General features: G+C 45.2%; 1 protein-coding gene across 2 annotated transcripts in view; it reads right to left on the minus strand.

Moving 5' to 3' along the window:
- Positions 1-13,893, minus strand: part of WDR27 (WD repeat domain 27) — a 286,735-nt gene that overhangs the window by 1,058 nt on the left and 271,784 nt on the right. The gene's annotated exons all lie outside the window — the stretch shown is intronic.

Here is a 13,893-nt window from a genome sequence, read left to right on the forward strand (position 1 = left end):
ACCATTCTAAGGTCTGTGAAGAGAGAAACCTTCTGCTAAACATTGATTTTCCATCTAATTGCTCTGGTGAAAGGAGTTTCCCACTTCCAAGTTGGAAGCCAGATTTCAACCCATTTGTCAGACTCAGTATTTGAACTACACGAGTGCTATTCATTCATTCATTCAATAGTATTTATTGAGCGCTTACTATGTGCAGAGTACTGTACTAAGTGCTTGGAATGAACAAGTCGGCAACAGATAGAGACAGTCCCTGCCGTCTGATGGGCTTACAGTCTAATCGGGGGAGACAGGCAGACAAGAATGATGGCAATAAATAGAGTCACGGGGAAGAACATCTCATAAAAACAATGGCAACTAGATAGAATCAGGGTGATGTACATCTCATTAAACAAAATAAACAAAATAAATAGGGTAACGAAAATATATACAGTTGAGCAGACGAGTACAGTGCTGTGGGAATGGGAAGGGAGAGGTGGAGGAGCAGAGGGAAAAGGGGAAAAAGAGGGTTTAGCTGCGGAGAGGTAAAGGGGGGATGGCAGAGGGAGTAGAGGGAGAAGAGGAGCTCAGTCTGGGAACGACTCTTGGAAGAGGTGAGTTTTAAGTAGGGTTTTGAAGAGGGAAAGAGAATCAGTTTGGCGGAGGTGAGGAGGGAGGGCATTCCAGGACCGCGGGAGGACGTGACCCGGGGGTCGACGGTGTGATAGGCGAGACCGAGGGATGGTGAGGAGGTGGGCGGCAGAGGAGCGGAGCGTGCAGGATGGGCAGTAGAAAGAGAGAAGGGAGGAGAGGTAGGAAGGGGCAAGGTGATGGAGAGCCTTGAAGCCTAGAGTGAGGAGTTTTTGTTTGGAGCGGAGGTTGATAGGCAACCACTGGAGGTGTTTAAGAAGGGGAGTGACATGCCCAGATCGTTTCTGCAGGAAGATGAGCCGGGCAGCGGAGTGAAGAATAGACTGGAGCGGGGTGAGAGGGGAGGAAGGGAGATAGAGAGAAGGCTGACACAGTAGTCTAGCCGGGATATAACAAGAACCTGTAGTAGTAAGGTAGCCGTTTGGGTGGAGAGGAAAGGGCGGATCTTGGCGATATTGTAAAGGTGAGACTGGCAGGTCTTGGTAACAGATAGGATGTGTGGGGTGAACGAGAGAGACAAGTCAAAGATGACACCGACATTGCAGGCCCGAGAGACGGGAAGGATGGTCATGCCATCCACGGTGATAGGGAAGTCTGGGAGAGGACCGGGCTTGGGAGGGAAGATGAGGAGCTCAGTCTTGCTCATGTTGAGTTTTAGGTGGCAGGCCAACATCCAGGTGGAGACATCCTGGAGGCAGGAGGAGATGCGAGCCTGAAGGGAAGGGGAGAGGACGGGGCAGAGATGTAGATCTGCATGTCATCTGCGTAGAGATGGTAGTCAAAGCTGTGAGAGCAAATGAGTTCACCAAGGGAGTGAGTGTAAATGGAGAACAGAAGAGGGCCAAGAACTGACCCTTGAGGAAATCCAGTGCTAGGCTGGATGCATCCGTTATCATGATCTAATCAATTTCAAGACTTTGATTTTTACATCAAACAAATGCCATCAGACTATACACATAATAAGCAAGCCTGAATTTGAAGTGACTATAAAGAGGCTTACCAAATAAGGGTAAACGGGGACAATGTAAAAATGAGATTCACCAAACTGTTCGTTTATACTGAGAGTGTAGTTTATTTGAATGAGTTGCATTAATGAATGGGAATCCAGGAAATACAATTCATGAAGGTATTTAAGAAATCTAAAATATCGTCCTCATCTTTAATAAAGAACAGTTCCCTGTAAATTCTACGAATGAATCTATAAATGAAAGTCTTAGGATTTGGGAAGCAAAATGGGCTAGTGGAACCAACACAGGTCAGGGAGTCAGAGGACCTGGGTTCTAATCCTGTCTCCACCACTTGCCTGTGTGACTTTAGTCAGGTTTGTTGTGGGCAGGGAATGTGACTACCAAGTCTGTTATATTGTACTCTCCCAAGTGCTTAGTATAGTGCTATTCACATAGTAAGCGTTCAGTAAATACTATTGATTGATTGATTATTGTATTTTTTAAGCACTTACTTTACAAGTTAAGCAGGATAGAGACAGTCCCTGTCCCACATGGGGCTCACAGTTTAAGTAGGGTGGAGACCAGGCATTGAATCCCTATTTTACAGATGAGGAAGCTAGGGCACAGGGAAGTTAAATGATTTGCCCCAAATCACACAGCAGGCAACTGGCAGAGATGGGATTAGAACCCAGGTCCTTGGACTCCCAGGCCTGTGCGCTTTCCATTGAGCCATGCTGCTCCCTCTGTTCGCTCCTACTGTGAGCCCTCCATGGTGATGTGGCCAGGACAGCTTGTGGTTAGACAGTTGGAAGGAATTTTAAGGGAGAAAAATGGAACTCTGATGAGGAGTGGGGAGGGTATTCCATGGGGGAGAATGGAGAGGAATGGCTCAGCAGAGATAGCGTCAAGGATAGGGTAGATGTGAAGAGATCAGATCTAGCCTTATATTGCTTTACGCTACTCACTTAACTTCTCTGTGCATCAGCTTTCTCATTTGTAAAATGGGGATTCAATACCTGTTCTCCCTCCCATTTAAACTGTTAGCCCCCATGGGGGACAGGGACTGTGTTAGACCTGTTTATCTTGTATTTGTCCCAGTGCTTAGTACAGTACTTGGTGTAACTCCTGTCCTCCCCAGGCTTGAGGACCATGGCAGAGAGGTGAATTCCGGGCTGTTACCACCATGGAGCCCCAAACATAGAAACTCGGTCGATGCTAGGCATCCCTGAGTGGCCACGGAGGTTTGTTGTTGTTTTTTCCCCCTGCTCCAAACCATGTTCTGGGTTGAGCTCCATGTTTTTAGGGGGCTGGGGAGGGAGCCGAGCCACGTTATCATCTCCACGGTCCACAGCGTGGGGTGGGGCTCGGAGTGGTCATCACTGTGGAGCTGATGCCACCCCTCTCCTTCACCTATACTCACTTCTCACCTGTGGCATACCCCAAGAGCCCAAGCCATTGCCACGTGGGAGCATCTCTGCAATTTTCAGGTGACTCCATGCCTGTGCACGGTGCCCCCTTCCCACCCCCTACTAGTCCCAGGGCCTGGCTCCACTGTGGGACCGGCTCCAATAGTCCAAAACTACCACCACCTTTCCACACACATCCCAGTGCGAGATGCCATGGTTTGTTCCCCCACCCCTGCCCCGAAGCACAGCCTGCTGCATCTCCTGGAGCTAATGCCTCCACAGGTCACCTCCAATGCCTGCCCTAGTGCAGCTTGGGATTGACCCTCGCCCCCTGTGCTTCCCCAACACCTTGGTATTTCAGGGGTGCCTCCCTACCCCTCCACCAGATGCCAAGATGGTGCATCAGGCCATGAGGTGGAGATCAATGGACCACTGGAGGAGGTACTAAGAGCGATGAAACCAACTTCCTGCTCAACCACCAGTGAGAAACCACAGAACCTGACTGACAGCAAGGGGGCCAATGAGGGCTCGCTCCCCTGGGAGCATCTTCAGGAGGTCCAAGGGGAGCTGACTGTGTCAGTCAGGGGTGGGTTTATGCAAATGGTGGATATGTTTAAAACCCCACCCAAGTAAGCAGCCCATGCTCTATACCTGGACCAGCGGCGATGTACTGAGACCTCTAGGGGGGGAATAGGATTAAAGGTGGCTGATTTAGAGAAAGCTTGGAAGCAGCATGGTATAGTGGATAGAGCAGGGGCCTGGGAGTCAGAAAGTCATGGTTTCTAATGCCGCTCTGCCACTTGTCTGCTGTGTGGCCTTGAACAAGTCACTTCACTTCTTTGGGCCTCAGTTAACTCATCTGTAAAGCAGGGATTAAGACTGTGAGTCCCATGTGGGACAGGGACAGTGTCCAATCCAATTTGTGTGAATCCACCCCAGCACTAATCCATTCCAGCACTTAGTACAGTGCCTGGCACAAAGTAAGTACTTAACAAATACCAAAATTATTATTATTATTATTATTATTGTGTCTCTATATTCTCTAGGCTACACCTTTCTGTAAGCAGTTTGGCTTAGTGGAAAGAGCCTGGACTTGGGAGTCAGAGGTCTTGGGTTCTAATCCCGGTTCCGCCGCTTGTCAGCTGTGTGACTTTGGGCAAGTTACCTAACTTCTCTGGGCCTCAGTTACCTCATCTGTAAAACGGGGATGAAGATTGTGAACCCCTCCTGGACAACTTGATCACCTGTACCCTCCCCATTGCTGAGAACAGTGCTTTGTACATTGTAAGCGCTTAACAAATGCCATCATCATTATTTTTATTATTATTATCATTAGGAGCACTTGACACATAGTAAGTGTTTAATAAAACTCAACATGAGCAAGACTGAGCTCCTCATCTTCCCTCCCAAACCCGGTCCTCTCCCAGACTTCTCTATCACCGTTGATGGCACGACCATCCTTCCCGTCTCTCAGGCCCGCAATCTTGGTGTCATCCTTGACTCGTCTCTCTCGTTCACCCCACACATCCTATCCGTTACCAAGACCTGCTGGTTTCACCTCTACAATATCGCCAAGATCCGCCCTTTCCTCTCCACCCAAACGGCTACCTTACTGTTACGGGCTCTCGTTATATCCCGGCTAGACTATTGTGTCAGCCTTCTCTCTGACCTCCCTTCCTCCTCTCTCGCCCCACTCCAGTCTATTCTTCACTCCGCTGCCCGGCTCATCTTCCTGCAGAAACGATCTGGGCATGTCACTCCCCTTCTTAAACACCTCCAGTGGTTGCCTATCAACCTCCGCTCCAAACAAAAACTCCTCACTCTAGGCTTCAAGGCTCTCCATCACCTTGCCCCTTCCTACCTCTCCTCCCTTCTCTCTTTCTACCACCCACCCCGCACGCTCCGCTCCCCTGCCGCCCACCTCCTCACCGTCCCTCGGTCTCGCCTATCCCACCGTCGACCCCCGGGTCACGTCCTCCCGCGGTCCTGGAATGCCCTCCCTCCTCACCTCCGCCAAACTGATTCTCTTTCCCTCTTCAAAACCCTACTTAAAACTCACCTCTTCCAAGAGGCGTTCCCAGACTGAGCTCCTCTTCTCCCTCTACTCCCTCTGCCATCCCCCCTTTACCTCTCCGCAGCTAAACCCTCTTTTTCCCCTTTTCCCTCTGCTCCTCCACCTCTCCCTTCCCATTCCCACAGCACTGTACTCGTCCGCTCAACTGTATATATTTTTGTTCCCCTATTTATTTTGTTAATGAATTGTACATCGCCTTGATTCTATTTAGTTGCCATCGGTTTTTACGAGATGTTCTTCCCCTTGACTCTATTTATTGCCATTGTTCTTGTCTGTCCGTCTCCCCCGATTAGACTGTAAGCCCGTCAAACGGCAGGGACTGTCTCTATCTGTTGCCGACTTGTTCATCCCAAGCACTTAGTACAGTGCTCTGCACATAGTAAGCGCTCAATAAATACTATTGAATGAATGAATGAATGAATGAATAAATACCACAAAATACCACAGTAATTCTAGACTGTGAGCCCATTGTTAGGTAGGGATTGTCTTTAGCTATTGCCGAACTATACTTTCCAAGCACTTAGTTTCAGTGCTCTGTATACAGTAGGTGCTCAATAAATACAATTGATTGAATGTATTAAAGAGAAGAGACTGAATGCAAGCAAATGGACCCTCATTCAGTGAGATTCAGGAAAGCTTATCTGGTTTGCAAAATTTAAAATTCTGTCAAAAGAGTTTGGAATGCCAATTAAGACAATTGTTTGCTTAAAACACTTGCCAAGTTGAGCTGCTTTCCGGCAATATTTTCCAGTCAGTCAATCATATTTACTGAGGGCTTACTTTGAGCAGAGCACTTACTAAGCTCTTGGGAGAGTACAATACAGATACATTCCCTGCCTACAAAGATTTTACAGTCTAGAGATGAGTTTATTATCTATATTCACTTAAATAAATATAACAAGTCAATTAATAAAAATCTTCTACCACCAGGTGAAAAGACCATAAAGAAGGAAAGATTGACATAAAACCTTCACAGATGAAGTTAAAATTTCATATTCCCCAGAAAAACATAGCATAGCTCTTAGTCTGAACTCTTTACTCCACTCTTGCTCACCTTCTAACCATATGTTGTTGCTCTCATCTCTCCCACAAAGTACCCTAAATCACACTGTATTCAAGCTTGGTTCTCTCTCCCCAGTTAATCAGGCAGCCACTTTCCCCATCTTCAAACCCTTCTAAAACCTCACCTCTTCCAGGAAGCCATCCCCAATTACATCCAACACTTAATAATAATAATAATAATAATGATGATGGTATTTGTTAAGCGCTTACTATGTACCAAGCACTGTTCTCAGTGCTGAGTTAATAATAATAATAATAATGATAATGGTGGTATTTGTTAAGCACTTACTAGGTGCCAAGCACTGTTCTAAGCACTGGGGTAGATACAAGGTAATGAGGGTGTCCTAGGTGGGGTTCACAGGCTTCATCCCCATTTTTAAGATGAGGTAACTGAGGCACAGAGAAGTGAGGTGACTTGCCCAAAGTCACACGGCTGACAAGTGGCAGAGGCGGGATTAGCCCATGACCTCTAACTCTCAAGCCTGGGGTCTTTCCACTAAGCCACTGTGCCTTCTCCTTAGCACTAATGTACACTATTCTTATCCTCCACACTTACTTACATATGTATATTTTTCTTTATTTCTGTATAACATTTCTATATATTGTTTTATATATGAAATTGTTCATTCAACTATTTCATCCTGATATATTTGTATTACTTTCTGTTTGTCCTCCTGCTCATATCATTTGTAAATATGTTTCTCTGTCTATCTCCCCCATTATATTGTTGGATTTTTCTATTCTCCATCTACACCCACTCCCTTGGAGAACTCATTCGCTCCCAAGGCTTCAACTACCACCTCTATGCAGATGATACCCAAATCTACATCTCCAGTCCTGATCTCTTTCCCTCTCTGCAGTCTCACATTTCCTCCTGCCTTCAAGACATCTCTACTTGCATGCCCTCCAGTCACCTCAAGCTGAACATGTCCAAAACAGAACTACTTATCTTCCCACCCAAACCCTGTCCTTCCCCTGACTTTCCCATCACTGTAGATGGCACCACCAACTTTCCTGTCTCACAAGCCTGTAACCTTGGCATTATCCTTGACTCCTCTCTCTCACTCAACTCATGTATTTAATTCAGCACTAAATCCTGTCAGTCCCACTTTCACAACATCACTAAAATCTGACCTTTTCTTTCCATCCAAACTGCTACTATGTTAAAACAATCACTCATCTTATCCTGCCTGGACTACTGCATCAGCCTCCTTACCAACTTCCCAGCCTTGTGTCTCTTCCCACTCCAGTCCATTCTTCACTCTGCTGCCCCAATCATTTTTCTACAGAAATATTCAGGACATATTTCCCCACTCCTCAAAATCAAACAAAAACTCTTCTCCATTGGCTTTAATGCAGTCAATCACCTTGCCCCCTCCCATCTCACCTCACTACTCTCTTACTACTACCCAGCCCGCACACTTTGCTCCTCTAATATCAGCCTTCTCACTGTGCCTTAATCTCATCTCTCTCACTGCCGACTCCAAGCCCAAATTCTGCCTCTGATCAGGAACACACTCCTTCCTCAATTCCAACAGACAGTTACTCTCCCCTTTTTCAAAGCCTCATTGAAGGCCCATCTCCTCCAAGAGGCCTTCCCTGACTAAGTGCTCCTTTCCTTTTCTTCCACTCCCTTCTGTGTCATCCTGACTTGTCCCAATTGTTCTTCCCCCACTCGCAGCCCCACAGCACTTATGTATATATCTGTAACTTATTTATTATATTAATGTCTGTCTCCCCTTCCTCTAGACTGTAAGCTCTTTGTGAGCAGGGAATGTGTCTGTTTATTGTTGTATTGAACGCTCCTAAGTGCTTAGTACAGTGCTCTGCACACAATAAGCACTCAATAAATATGAATGAATGAATGAATGAATGAATGAATGAATGAAAGATCTTTGAGGGCAGAGAAAGCATGTCTTGTGTCTGCTAAACTCTTGGTAGAGTACTTAGGCCTCAGAAGGTGCTCAATAAATACCATCTGTGTGAGTAAGGGTTCTCTTTATGGTTCCCTGTTGTGATCCACAACTCCCTCTCTTTGTTTGCCTGTTTGCTTGCTCTTTTGTTCTTATAGTTCCTATGGTCCTATCCTGTTCGCTGAAGATCACCTTCTGTTCTAGCTCCTTCCTGTCTCTCTGCATTTTTCTCCTAGAGATTAATCCTCCTAGGAATTATCCCAGTGCACAGTAATGATAATAATATTCATCGTGGTATTTGTTTAGCTATACTCTGTGTGCCAGGAACTGTACTGGGGTGGATACAAGCAAATCAGGTTAACACAGTCCCTGTCCTACATGGGGCTCACAGTCTCCATCCCCATTTTACAGATGAGGGAACTGAGGCACAGAGAAGTAAACTGACTTGCCCCAGGTCACACAGCAGAGAAGTGGTGGAGCCAAAAATAATCCCTGGCTATTCCTTCCTTAGTCCTCTTTCATCTTGCCCCTTTGGCTCACAATCTGTGAACTAACATTCTTCTTGGGCTCACAATCTTAAATCCCCTCAGGCACTCTCACACCCTAAGCATCCCAAGCTTCACATCAGAATCGCCTGCAGGTTTCCCTCAGGAAACTGCCTGAAGCATCTAGGCAGATGAGTAAATGAACCCTTTCAAATACTACCATGTCATTTTGCAAGGGCTATTACTTGCTCACCCTTTCAGATTATTTTCTCTCAAACCAAACCAACATCTTCTAGTCTGGCCTCAGTGGCTGACGCTAACTGTGCTTCGATGTATATGTCGCATGCATGAAACCATTATTGGCATTCATCAGTCTCTACTCCAAGATAAATACTACCTCTTTATGATATCTTGATAAAATGCCACTGTTGAAAAAATATTTGTGGCATATTTATTTACTGAACAGTTACCATATGCAGAGCACTGTATTAAGTGCTTGGGAAAGTACAATACAACAATAAAAGATAATATTCCCTGCCCACAACGAGTTTATAGTCTAGAGGATTTTTGCTCCCCCCAAAACTCCAGCATCATCTGGTTTCTGAGGTCTGGCTTGAAGCTAGTTTAGTTGATTCTCAAATCCTGGGAGCCAAACAGGACTAGATGTAGTTCCATCAGTGTGGAAAAAAACTAAGGAATTCCCACCCCAGGAATTTTCCACACTAAGGAATTCCTAGGGTGGGACTCTTCCCAGTGGATCAATCCTGAACCAATGACCTAGTGAAGTGTTAACGATGCCATTGGAGGCAGTGTCTATAAGATGAAGGGAAACAACTTGTATTCATTAGGAATGCTATGACACGTTTCTCAAGAATGAAAGTTTTAGCCCAGGTGTCTTGGCATGAATCGAGCTTGAGTAACTGTGTTCTGCTTTGCCTTAAATTCCTCTGCATTTTTATTGGGATAAACTTATCCTATGCTTTAGTGATTAGTTAAACCATTACTGTGGTTTACCCCACAACCTGCTAGATTTCAGTTTGGGGAAAGCACACCCAACAGGTGGCTTAAATGGTATGTCAGCTTGTTTCTTAGGAGCCCTGGGATTCCACCAGATGAATTACACTTGTAATAATGAACATATGGTAAAAAAAAAGGCTGTGCTTGAGCAGGGCTTATGTGACATGCCAAAGACTCCTCATTCCTAAATCACACCTGAAATAGACTCTGGGACCATCAGGAGAGCCCGGACTCCCAGTAATGTCCAGTGGGTCCTAAAGCACCCACTTACTTCTTGGGGAGTCTTTTCTCCTTTCTGCTCCCTCAGCTCACCATCACCATTCACCATCACTGGAGAGTTCCCCAAGTCCGTAATGTGTAAAGACATAGAGGCTTTTAAGAGATGAAATGAAAGTATTTTCAATGGATTAATTTCATAATGGATCAACTTGTGGGCAGGGAATGTGTCTACAAACTGAGTTGTGCTCTCCCAAACACTTACTACACCCAGTAAGTGCTCAGTAAATACCACTGATTGATCAGAATTCCTATCCAAAACAAATTCCCTATCCCATCATCATCAATGGTATTTATTCAGTGCTTTGTACTAAATTCCTTCCCCAGGACCCTTTCTACTCTCCTGAAAGTGTCCTGGTGCACATGCTTTTCTGGTCCTTTCCCCTTTTCTGTCGGGATGTCTCAATTCCCAAGTTTACACCCTCTGAAATCTGTTCTCCAGATTTATGGGCACTAGGGCAGATCTGCCAGGCCACTTCCTCTCCTTGGGGTAGGAGCCGTGTTAGTTGGAGAAGTAGTGTAGTCCAGTAGAAAAGGCACACATCTTGGAGGCAGAGGACCTGGATTTTAATCCCAGCTCTGCCACCTGCCTGCTGTGTGACCTTAACTTCCCTATGTCTTGATTTTCTCATCTGCTCCTTGAGGGCAGGAAACATGTCTACCAACTCGGTTGTATTATAATCTCCTAAACACTTAATACAGTGCTCAATAGATTTATTAATTGATTATAACCAGAGCCTTGGCCATCACAGGGGAGGATTGCCTGTATCTACTCCAGCGCTTAAAACAGTGCCTGGCAAATAGTAAGTGCTTAATAAATACCATAATAATGATAATAATAATTATCTGTTAAACTTGATAACTGTTCTCCTTCGTATTTTGACTCATGTGGTACAGAGACTGTGTCCAACCTGATTATCTTGTATCTACCCCACTAATTAGCAAATAGTAAATGATTAACAAATACTGTAAATGCTATAATTATGATGATGATGATCATCATCATCATCATCATTATTATTCTGAGATCCTAATTGCTCATCATCAACATTATTATTCTGAGATCCTAATTGCTACCTCCCAAAACTTGGAGAACCTTTCTCCTGCCACCTCTCCCTCCAGAATAGTATCTCCAAATCTTCTGCATGTCCTGACCCTCCAGGATCCCATCCCAAAGCCTTCTGACCCAAAATGGTTGGAGAGCTTCTACCCCAACTAACTACCCTCCTCCTTTCCCAATCCTCCCCTGTGATGGCCAAGGCTCTGGGTATAGTCAATCAGTTGTCTGCTGTGTGACCTTGGGCAAGCCACTTAACTTCTCTGCTCCTCAGTTACCTCATCTGTAAAATGGGGATTAAGAGTGTGAGCCCCACATGGGACAGGTATTCATTATTAATAATAATAATGATGATGGTATTTGTTAAGCACTTACTTTGTGTCAAGCACTGTGTCAAGCTGGGGTACCCCAGTGCTTAGAGCAGTGCTTGGCACATAGAAAGCACTTAACAAGTACCATTATTATTATTTAAATCAATGATATTTATTGAGCATGTACTGTGTGCGAAACACTGTACTAAGTGCTTGGGAGATTATAGTACAACCAAGTTGGTAGACACTTTTCCTGCCCACAAGGAATTTACAATCCAGAGGGGGAGATAGACTTTAAACTTTAATATACTTAAATAATTAACAGTTGTACATAAGTGCTGAGGGACTGAGGGTGGGGTGATTATCATGTGCTTAAAAGAAACAGATCCAAGTACATAGGGGATGCAGAAGGGAAAGAGAATAGGAGGAAAGAGGACTTAATCAGGGAAGCAGTAGGACCAAGAACATGGCCCTGGGAGTCAGAGAGCCTGGGTTCTAATCTTGGCTCTGCCACTTGCCTGCTCTGTGACCTTTGGCAAGTCACCTCACTCTCTGTACCTCAGTATTCTCAACTGTAAAATGGGGGTTCAATACCTGATCTCCTTCCTACTTAGACTATGAGCTCCAGGTGGGACAGGGACTTTGTCGCTCCTGATATTAACTTTTATATCAGTGCTTAGAAAGGTGCTTGACACATAGCAAGTTCTTAACAAATACCATTTAAAAAAAAATCTCTTGGTGGAACTGTGATTTTCATAAGGCTTTGAAGTTGGGGAGTGTGGTGATCTGGCTATATAGAATGGGGTGGGTGGGGTTCCAGGTGAGTGGCAAGATAGATGAGATTAAGTTATGGTGAGTAAATGAGAGAAAAGTACAGACTGGGTTATAATAGCAAATCAGCCAGGGTGAGGTAGAAGAGAACCAGCTGACTGTTTTAAAGTCAATGTTAAAGAGTTTCTGTCTGATGCAGAGGTGGGTGGGCAACCACTGGAGGTTCTTGAAGGAGGAGAGATATGGATTGAATTTTTTTTTTAAATGATATGGGCAGCAGAGTTAAGTAAGGATTGGAGTGGGGAGAAACAGAAGGCAAGGAAGTAAGTAAAGAGGCTGATGCAGTAGTAATAGATGGGATATGATCAGTGCTAACGTCACCAAAATCCGCCCCTTCCTCTACATCCAAACTACTACCATATCAATGCAAGCACTTTTCCTACCTCGCACTGTATCAGCCTCCTTGTGACTTCCCTGTCTCCTGTGTCTCCCAACTCCAGTCCATGCTCCATTCTGCTGCCCATATAATTTTCCTTCAAAAATGTTCAGACCATGTTTCCCCACTCCTCAAGAAACTCCAGTGGTTGCCCATCCACTTCCACATCAAACAAAAATTCTTCACTATTGGCTTTAAAGCAATTAATTATCTTGCCCCCTCATGCCTCACCTTACTACTCTCCTACTACAACCCAGCCTGCACACTTAGTTCCCCTAATGCTTACCTTCTCACTGTTCCTCGATCTTGTCTATCTCACTGCCGAGCTCTCGCCCACATCCTGCCTCTGGCCTGGAATGCCCTCCCTCCTCATATCAGGGAGATAATTGCTCTCTCCCATGTCAAAGCCTTATTGAAAGCACATCTCCAAGAAACCTTCCTTGACTAAGATCTCCTCTCTTATTTTCCCACTCCCTTCTACACCATTCTTACTTGCTCCTTCATTCACCCTCCCTCCCAATCACTAGAGCACATATGTATATATATGTAATTTATTTATTTATATAGATATTTTTTATTTATATTAATGTCTGTCATCCCCTCTAGACTGTGAGCTCACCGTGGACACGAATGTGTCTGTTGTTATGCTGTACTCTCCCAAGCACTTAGTACAGTGCTTTGCACACAGTTAGCACTCAATAAATATGATTGAATGAATGAATGAATGCCTGGATCAGCATAGTAACAGTTTGAATGGAGAAGAAAGGGTGGATTTTAGTAATATTGTGAAGGTAAAACCAACAGGATTTGGTGACAGACTGAATGGGAAAGATGAGTCGAGGATGCCAGGGTTACGGATTTGTGAGGCAGGGAGGATAGTGATGTTGTCTACAGTGTCTACAGTGACGAGAAAGTCTTGGGGAGGACAGGGTTTGAGTGGGAAGATGAGAATTCTGTTCTGGACATGTTTAGACTGAGTTCTCCTGAAGGCAGGAAGAAATGTGAGACTGCAGAGAAGAACAGTGATCAGGTCTGGAGAGGTAGATTTGGGAATCAACGACATAGAGGTAGTAGTTGAAGCCTTGGGAGCAAATGAGTTCTCAATGGGAGTGGGTGTACATGGAGAACAGAAGGGGATCCAGAACAGAGCCTTGAGGGACTTCGATTTGAGGGTGGAAGGCAGAGGAGGAGCCCAGGAAAGAAACTGAAAATGAGTGGCCGGAGAGATAGGAGGAGAACCAGGAGAGGACAGTGTCAGTGAAGCCGAGTTTGGAAAACATTTCAAGGAGAAGGGGGTGGTCCATAATTCCAAAGGCAGCTGAGAGATCAAGGAGGATTAGGATGGCTTTTAGCTATCCCTCAGGGAAGAGGTCCCCAAGAGTGAGTTTCCTCCTCTTTAGGTAACTTCTACAGTTTCTCCTACCTACTCCTTCGGCGTGTGGGGCTAGCTTCAGTGACTGCCAAAGTTTTTACAAAGTTTAAGTGAGTAGTAGTGCCAGCCTACTCAATGG

Source organism: Ornithorhynchus anatinus, chromosome 21, assembly GCF_004115215.2.
Source record: "Ornithorhynchus anatinus isolate Pmale09 chromosome 21, mOrnAna1.pri.v4, whole genome shotgun sequence".
Lineage (NCBI taxonomy): Eukaryota > Metazoa > Chordata > Mammalia > Monotremata > Ornithorhynchidae > Ornithorhynchus > Ornithorhynchus anatinus.